The following is an 8,397-nucleotide window of genomic DNA, read 5'->3' as shown; positions in this document are numbered from 1 at the left end:
AAAAAAAACGTAATTGATTGTATGATGTAACCAATTAAAAAATGCAATTTTTATAAACGACTAGCTGCACCCGGCAAACGCTGTTCTGCCTTACTCTGATCATTTAGGAGTATGAAAAATAGATGTTGGCCGATTCTCATAGATACCGGATAAACACAAAAAATTTCATGAAAATCGGTCAAGCCGTTTCGGAGGAGTATGGCAACGAAAACTGTGACACGAGAATTTTATATATAAGATATTGCGGCTTCTTGAGTAGCCTAGCGGCGAAGGCATCGCTACAATGCGAAAGACCCGAGTTCGAATCCCGTTTCCCGATGTGAAAACTTTATATTATTTGGTGTTGGGTTATTATTTGATTTTTCTTTTTAGATACCTATGATTATCCTTGATACTATAATTGTGAGTATAGCAATAGATATAAGTAGGGATGCTTGCAAGCTGTACATAATAAAAAAATTGGAAAGCCTTGAAATTTTGTACTTTCATAATCGTCATCAGCCCATATATGTTCCCACTGTTGGGACATAGGCCTCCTATGAGGGTTCAGGCCATAATCCACCACGCTGGCCAAGTGCGGATTGGCAGATGTCACATGTCGTCAAACTTTTGATTCTCGGACATGCCGGTTTCCTCACGATGTTTTCCTTCACCGTTTAAGCAGTGGTGATGTTATCCACATGCGCAGATAAATTGAAAAATCAATTTATTTCCTGCACGCTCGCCCGGTCTCGAACCCCGACTTAACGATTTTAAAGTCCGAGGTTCTCACCACTGAGACTTGACTTTCATAAGGTACAATAAAATTGTTTTATTTATATGTGGTGGGTATGGAGCATTCGCTATGCCTATTTGGATATAACAAGTGTGATGTAACAATAACTCATTCCTCAATCTTGTTTCCCGTACTTATGCTTTAAAATACTTAAGTGTCGTACCTCGGTTGTCCATTAAATTAGTAATGTATTAATAGTATTTATGTACCGTTTATAATATTTATGTACCTTTTATAGAGTGTGAATGTTGAGTATTGGACTGAATGATTAAAACTAAGAATTTGTTCCTTTTAGAAAGACAATAACGTTTGCTACAGTAGCATTTTTAAATTTTATGATTTTAATCGAAATAAACAATTCGTTTTCAAAGTACCATATCTTCCCAGATGTACAATACACCACAAAGTAACTAAGAACTGGGAAACTATTACCGCCATAGACTCTAGATAGGAGATAATAATAAAAATAGAAAACAAGTAATTTTTTATGTATTATTATGTTATTAACTGTTACAAGTATAAGCCCGCATATGAAATTAACAAGACCATAATTTTTTATCATTTCTCTTAAGTACCACATCAATTGATTTTTTTTTTAAATTTTTCAAATGTAAAAAGACAAGTGTTTTGTTGCTTTCACAAACTTGCATGAAAGTATGACTTACGTGTCATAAAACATTGGTTGTACAGGATTGTTATAAAAATGTTTGTGTTATTGTTGTGGATGAAATCAAAACTGTTGTTTTGCATTACAATTTAAATTTGAATTGATTTGCTGTTGATTTTCTATGTTATTGTGTAAAATTAATAACATTTGTATGATGAAAGTTTGTTTTAATTCACCTAGTGCTATCCTAGAATGGTGTTCAGTATTTTACTTCTCTCCTGGTGAATGATCAAAATCATTCTATTTATTACGCTTAAGCAAACTAATAGGGAAGTACGGAGTACTCCTTACTAATATTTATCATAATGTAAAGGTGCGTTTGTCTTGCAAACAGTAAAAACCTTTTGACTTTCTTTGTATAGTATTGTAAATATCCTTTATCATTTAATTAAACTATATGTGAGCAAGTTGAATGATAGTAAAAATTGATCGGTTAATAGTTTTTTACAAGTCATATATAAAATGCATTATGGGATCAAAGAAAAGAAAAATCAAATCCAAAGCTTTTATTTATTTACAATATAATCGTAATATGAAAGTAAACAAAACGTAACGTACCAAAAAAAATTAGATTTAGAAATTTATAAAACATAACATCGGGCGAGCCCGTGACAATGCGAGAGAACGTTCCAATACACTGATACGCGTCCGTCGTCCGGATACAAAAGCTAAAGTACTAGAAACCGCACGCGAGCTAGTCTAGAATCTAGATCGTGTGATATGGCTTCCGCAGCGTCATTGACTAAAACACAAAACAGTAGCACCATTTGTAAAAAAATATACATTTCACGCGACTCCAGCGCGCTCGGCCGCGAGCCAGTAGTTTAGCTCTTGTCCCCATCCACGCTTACTCGTTAATATAAAACAAAACTATTTACGCCGTTAGAGGAACATCTTTATGCAAAATCCTATTTAACTTGCAATGGGACTAGTATACAATACAACTCCATTTTGTCATGACGTCTCGTGTGGAGTTGCTACATTGTATATTTATGTATATACGATAATAAGGCCGCATTCACACTAGCTTTCGATGTCGTAAGATACGTTTCCCACCAATGTAAATGTTGCCGAACGCTCCCTTTATAATAAGCCGCGTATTATTTCTCTAAATATATTTTCCATCTGTTTTTGTGACCCTTAGTGTAAAACAAATTTTGTGCTTATGTATGTAAATATATTTTTCGCTATATAACACTTTGTAAAATATAATTTATATATGAAACATTTGGCATATTATAAAAGGAGGTTCCGTTTAGTCTATTCGGTACATGTGCACTTAATACTAGGGTCGACTCGACTCGTCTTACAGCTAAGTGGAATAAAGTAAATACGCTACTCGTATGTATATATATAATGTATACCTAAATATGTAACTACATAATTGCGAGGTGGCACTAGCTATCTGCATACTGGCTTAACTTGGCCGACCGTACGTTGCGACTTTTTGATGTGACGAGTATCTGTCAGAGATGCTGAGTTAATTCGGGACAATTTCTGGATTTGCTAAACGAGAAAATATAAATGTTATAAACTTATTTGGTATAAAATATGTATGTAGGCTGTATGTAAATGTCGTTAATCTTCACAAAGTCGCAACGGCCAGCCGCTCAACACTCGAGGCTCGGGAGAGCGACTTAAATAAGAATACAATAATAATGTTAATATAAAAACAACGGCTGTGCCCAATTGTACTAAGTTAAAATACCGTTCAAAACATTCGCCAACACCTGACACTATTTACTGGGATATCGAATATCAACATTTTTTTGGCTCCTAATATTTTTTTTTTTTATAAAATATACAACACCAGCTTCCGGTGTGTTTGTCCTTTAGATAAATTCTGAAAGAGAAATCATTGCGGGTGCTTTGATTGAAACGCCGTGTGCCATCTTCCAACGAGTCGCCCGAACCATACGTCAGCAATATATAATATATTTGTACAGTTACACAAACAATCGTTCAGTCTTATCTAAAGGGCAAATGCGAGTTAACCTCAAAATAAGAACCTTATTTTCCATTAAAGCTAATTTAACGACCAGGAGAAGGTCCACATTGGGAATTAAATAATTTATAAATTACGCCTCCCCGCTCAGGGGATCAATAAATAACATTACTTTTTATATAAAAATTTGGTGTTAACTCAGTCAGGCAATAATATACAGGTCCCATTACGTTATCTTTTTATTTCGGGCGCGGCAGAAGCGTTTTAAATATGAAAAACTAATATATTACAGCAAGAGCTACCGATTTTTAACATACTAATAGAGATTTACTAATATTTTTTTTTTTAACAAAAGTATGATGGCGCCAACTAAATTAAATTTACATATGAAATGAACATTTTTCTACATTCTATATTTAATCTTTAAGAAATATTTTTTTCAGCACAAGACCTACTACATCTCATCTCATAAAAAGGTATGATACTCATATCAGAGAGGAATCAACAAGTGACAACAAAACTCGGCAGCTCTTATAGGAAGTTATTTGAACACATGAGACTAGTGAAATTGCTTCTGTCGGAATGTCAACTGTTAGTTGTACAACATATTTATAACTTTATTCTAAGCTTCGTTAGACAGAACATTGTTCAAATCCAATAGTTCATCATCTGCATATAATAATATTTTAATAAAATTAATTGAATTGAAGAAAAAGTTAAAAATTTCAACAATGTAATCAATTTTCTTTAAATTTTCAACATGAAGATAGAACTAATGGATTTAAAACCGGATCGGTATCGGTAAGGCCAAACGGTATCGTAATATAAATGAAATGAAACAAAACAAATCAACAGATAACTGAAGAAAATTCACCAACTTTTCACTAACTCTATGCATAATATAAAAGGTGTAGTGTGAAATAACAAGTCGCCAAAAGCATTAAGATTTAATAGACGAGAGTCTTCCGTTAATCTTTGTATTGTCTCCATTTGGTTGTATCTAGCCCAAATGTAAATTTATTACGAATAAAATACTTTATCCTGTTCGCTTTAAAGTTAAATTTATAATAAACTTTCCTTAGTAAACGATGCTTTAGCGATCTTGTCATTCAAAACTAAACCCATTTGTCAATGAAATAAAACACAATATCGAATGAAAACAATGAATTGTTCTAGTATAACCTAGTTGTGCCCCGATACGGACAGACGAGTATGCGGATAAACATGTATTTGCACTAAACTTTAAACCTATTCAATTACAGTTATTACTAAGTGTCAGTTTTATATATCAATATGTATATTTGATTACTATTTAACGTCTGGCGTGCTGTATAACATGTTGTATAATATAGATTTCATTTTGAACTTTTTTAAACCTTAATTTCCGGCACTGCAGTATTTGTAAATAGAACATGTATGGAAATAAAGCATTTCTATGGAAAAATCTTCGGTATATTTTTGTTAAACTTTAAAACGTGTGTAAAGGAGAAATATATATACAAATAAGTAGACAACCGAGTTAACAGCACACCAGACATCTGTACATCATGAAACTTGCAAATATCAACAACTTACAATAAACGCATAACCAGTCCTACGCTACATTGTAACATCTGAATATGAAAAGAAATCTGTTTTCGTCTCGCTTTGAACACATAATTACGTAAGCTATCGTATACCTGAGCCTGTTCTTTATATGCGGGTCGTCTGCGAGCGAATTGAGCGCCATCTTTGATTATTTCTCAAAAATCCCCAACACTTGAATGGGCAATTGTGTTTATTGACAATTATATAATGAAATATATTTTGCGCCCAAAATTAATAGTAGCTTTCAGCTCTACCGTTACTTTGGGCATTCCATGAAGACATGGCAATTTGCAAAAATTTGAGTTCGTATAATTGTATGTATCTGTTGGCTCGCCTCAAGGCATTTCTCTAAATAGTATAAAATACTATACAAGAACCTTGTCAGTGATCCAAAAAACGATCGACTCGCTCGTAGACGAACCTCCTTAATAAAGAAAAATTACCGTTCAAATCACATTCGAACAATCGGGTCTAACCCAAAACCATTTAAAATTAATTGCAAAATTAGTAAATAAATTAAATGAATAAAGCTCAAAATAGGAAACAATTGGATTTCCTACATCCGTTTTTATTATTTTCAATGATGACAAGCAAATAACCAAAAGAATGTTTAGTCATTAAAAATCATAATTAAAATACTAAACGTATACAATAAAAACTCGCGTCATACGCTTGCAAAGGAACTTCGAACTTAATCCTGGTAAATTATAAAGTACACACAAATTAAATTATAAAATTGAATTAAGGTGGTACGAAAAATCTTCGTGGTAAGATTTAATCGCTAATGCCTTAAACGTCTACGTTTTAATATAAAGGGCAAGCTCAGGATTGTTTTGTTGGGTTACTTGGCTGCACTTCATTTATATGAAAATGGTTGTGTATCGTAGCAGTTTTAAAATGTTTGATTGCTAGCGGAATTCATTGAAGAAAACGTGAACGTTTTAGTAGATTTTGCGTATAAATGAAGGGCAGTGAACAAGAGAAAGGAATAGTATTGCAATGTACCCTAACTCGAACACAATAGGTAGTAGGGGCGTAACTGTGGGTTTAGGCCTCACTCACAACCGCGGCTTTGCTGAATGCAAGATACAATACTCGAACATTTATTCATTCAACTAGACCATCAGCAGAAGCGTGTTTGTATTATTTACCATTTCATGATGTATCGGGAAATGAATATTTAATTTGAATGTGTGTAATACTTGTATTGCTTGTACTAATACAGTTTGTCTTTTGCTTATAAATAAGCAAAAATAGAAGTTGATAAAAATCATCTATTTTTTTTTACTTTTACGTTCCTTGTTCGATATTTAATAATCGAAAATTCGTCGTATTGTATCTTTCAGTCATTATTTTTTTTTTTTCATTTACTACAATATAATATGTAATTTTATATTTATATTTTGAATATCGTAACAACCCTCACCAATATTTGAACCGAGCTAATTTTATCGCGATACAACATTTAAAAATTTCATATCAAAAATATTGAAAATGAGAATTCTTATAGGTCGACCGGAATCTTAGACTATATTTTGTTATTTAAGGATTGTTTATAATTTCGATTATTCGTTAATCATATTATATTTTTAACGACGTCACGCGTATTTATAACTATTAAATATATTTTATCTATTTCAAACGGATCGAAACATCTAGAATTTGTATAATACGGAATTATTCTAACGTGTCTTCGATTCAGGCCGAGCTATACTATGTATTACGAAAAATATTTTTTTTTTTTCATTTTTCACTAAATTTATTATTTTCATTTAATAAAAAATCCTACATCTTGGAAGCGCGTTATTGGCTAAGAGAAAACTATCCCCACTAAGAATATTTTTGATATAAAATCGAAGAATAAATACATATAGATGTGGCTAAACAGTATAAACACCATGAAAGCAAATACGGGTGAATTTGGTATATAATATCTTTTTACAAATATATAACAAACGCTCCGTACAACATGTACGTCGAGAATAATATAGTTCAAAACGGTGCCGTCCCGTGTATAATCTGTGGTTAGAGAGAGAGGGCACGATTTTGTCTCCCTTTCCTCGCTACGAGTATAATACAAGTGTATATTTATTTATTTATAACAATGTACCGCTACGTCGGAGGCAAGCGACGCGGGTGTCACAGGATAACTATGTCAACAAACCGTCATACCGTATTCTCATATACTTAGAGTCGATTTTATTAAGAAACATTCCATTGACCTACTTACTCTTTACTTGTTCTTCCAATTTATGTTAACATAACGGTTATATCGTCGAACATTTCATAAAATAGCTAATCGGTAATCGGTTAATTTCTATGATCCATATTTACAGAGGCATAGAGTCGCTTTTCAATCAAACATATTTTCAATAAAACTACATCGAATTTTTAAAAAATATTGCTTACGAATACGAAAGTACGTAACCTGACGAAAGAAACTTAACAGTACGAAAGAAAACAGAAAATAAACAGTAACAATCAACAGAAGCGAAATAAGAAAAAAAAACATGTTTGCAGTAAACAAAAATTTAAAAATTTCATAAAAATAATATACATTTTAATAATATCAAAAAAACCGCTCAAGCCACGGGTCCTGTCACACATTGGCAGTACGAACTATTGTCTCACAATAGCCCATGAATATATCTAGACGTCACAAATCTGTACACATTGTGATGCACTCACTACTTGTATAACTACACTTGTATAATTACATATGGGACATGAACCGATTACATATTATACGATTTCATTCATAACACAGGAAAGTAAGCTATATATGTGTTCTCACATTGAGCTATTCGAACAGTCTTATTTAATCAGACGATATGCGGCGGTGGCGGTGAAAAAAAAAATTCGACGTTTTAACTCGACAGTTAGAAATCCGAATGAATACAATTAAAAACGATCATTACAGTTCCTTAAACTTTCCCTTGTCATAAATTTATTTAACGCTCAATACTTCGCCGTCGTGACCTGCAAGCCCGAAACCAATTTGTACATTAGCGTCGCTCAGTGTGGTATACACGGTGTATACCCGGCGTATACCCGGTATACCGGCGGTACAGCCGGCGCGGCGAGCGGGAAGCGTCCGGTGGGCGGTAGCGTGCGTGCTTCGTACTTTTAATTCCATAGCACTGGCCACATCTGGAATTGATAATTTCATTGTTTATAACATTGGTATGGCTTTAACATATTTGTTTATTTTACAATATTATGTACCACACCAAACTAAAAAAATACATGATGTAGATTAAAAATTTCGATATGCACGTATGTATATATATTTATTTATCACCCTTGCATAAATACCTGATTTGACTTAATCCCGCGCGCAGTTCGGCCGAGACAGTGAGACATGTCTGAGAGATATGCTCTTTCAACGTACTCACGTATAGTATCATTCGGTAATCCCCCCCC

The 8,397-nt window shown here is 33.2% G+C and overlaps 1 long non-coding RNA gene across 1 annotated transcript; it reads right to left on the bottom strand.

Annotated features, from left to right (window-relative positions):
* Positions 1 to 6,251: 6,251 nt before the first annotated feature.
* On the bottom strand, positions 6,252 to 8,394 carry LOC119839857. The gene is made up of 2 exons (XR_005288295.1): positions 8,290 to 8,394; positions 6,252 to 8,124 (listed from the first exon to the last, which is right to left on the bottom strand). It is a non-coding gene; the product is annotated as an uncharacterized LOC119839857 (long non-coding RNA).
* Between the last annotated feature and the right edge of the window lie 3 nt (positions 8,395 to 8,397).

Source organism: Zerene cesonia, chromosome 5 (genome assembly GCF_012273895.1).
Source record: "Zerene cesonia ecotype Mississippi chromosome 5, Zerene_cesonia_1.1, whole genome shotgun sequence".
NCBI lineage: Eukaryota > Metazoa > Arthropoda > Insecta > Lepidoptera > Pieridae > Zerene > Zerene cesonia.
This window is presented reverse-complemented; position numbering and strand designations above follow the sequence as displayed.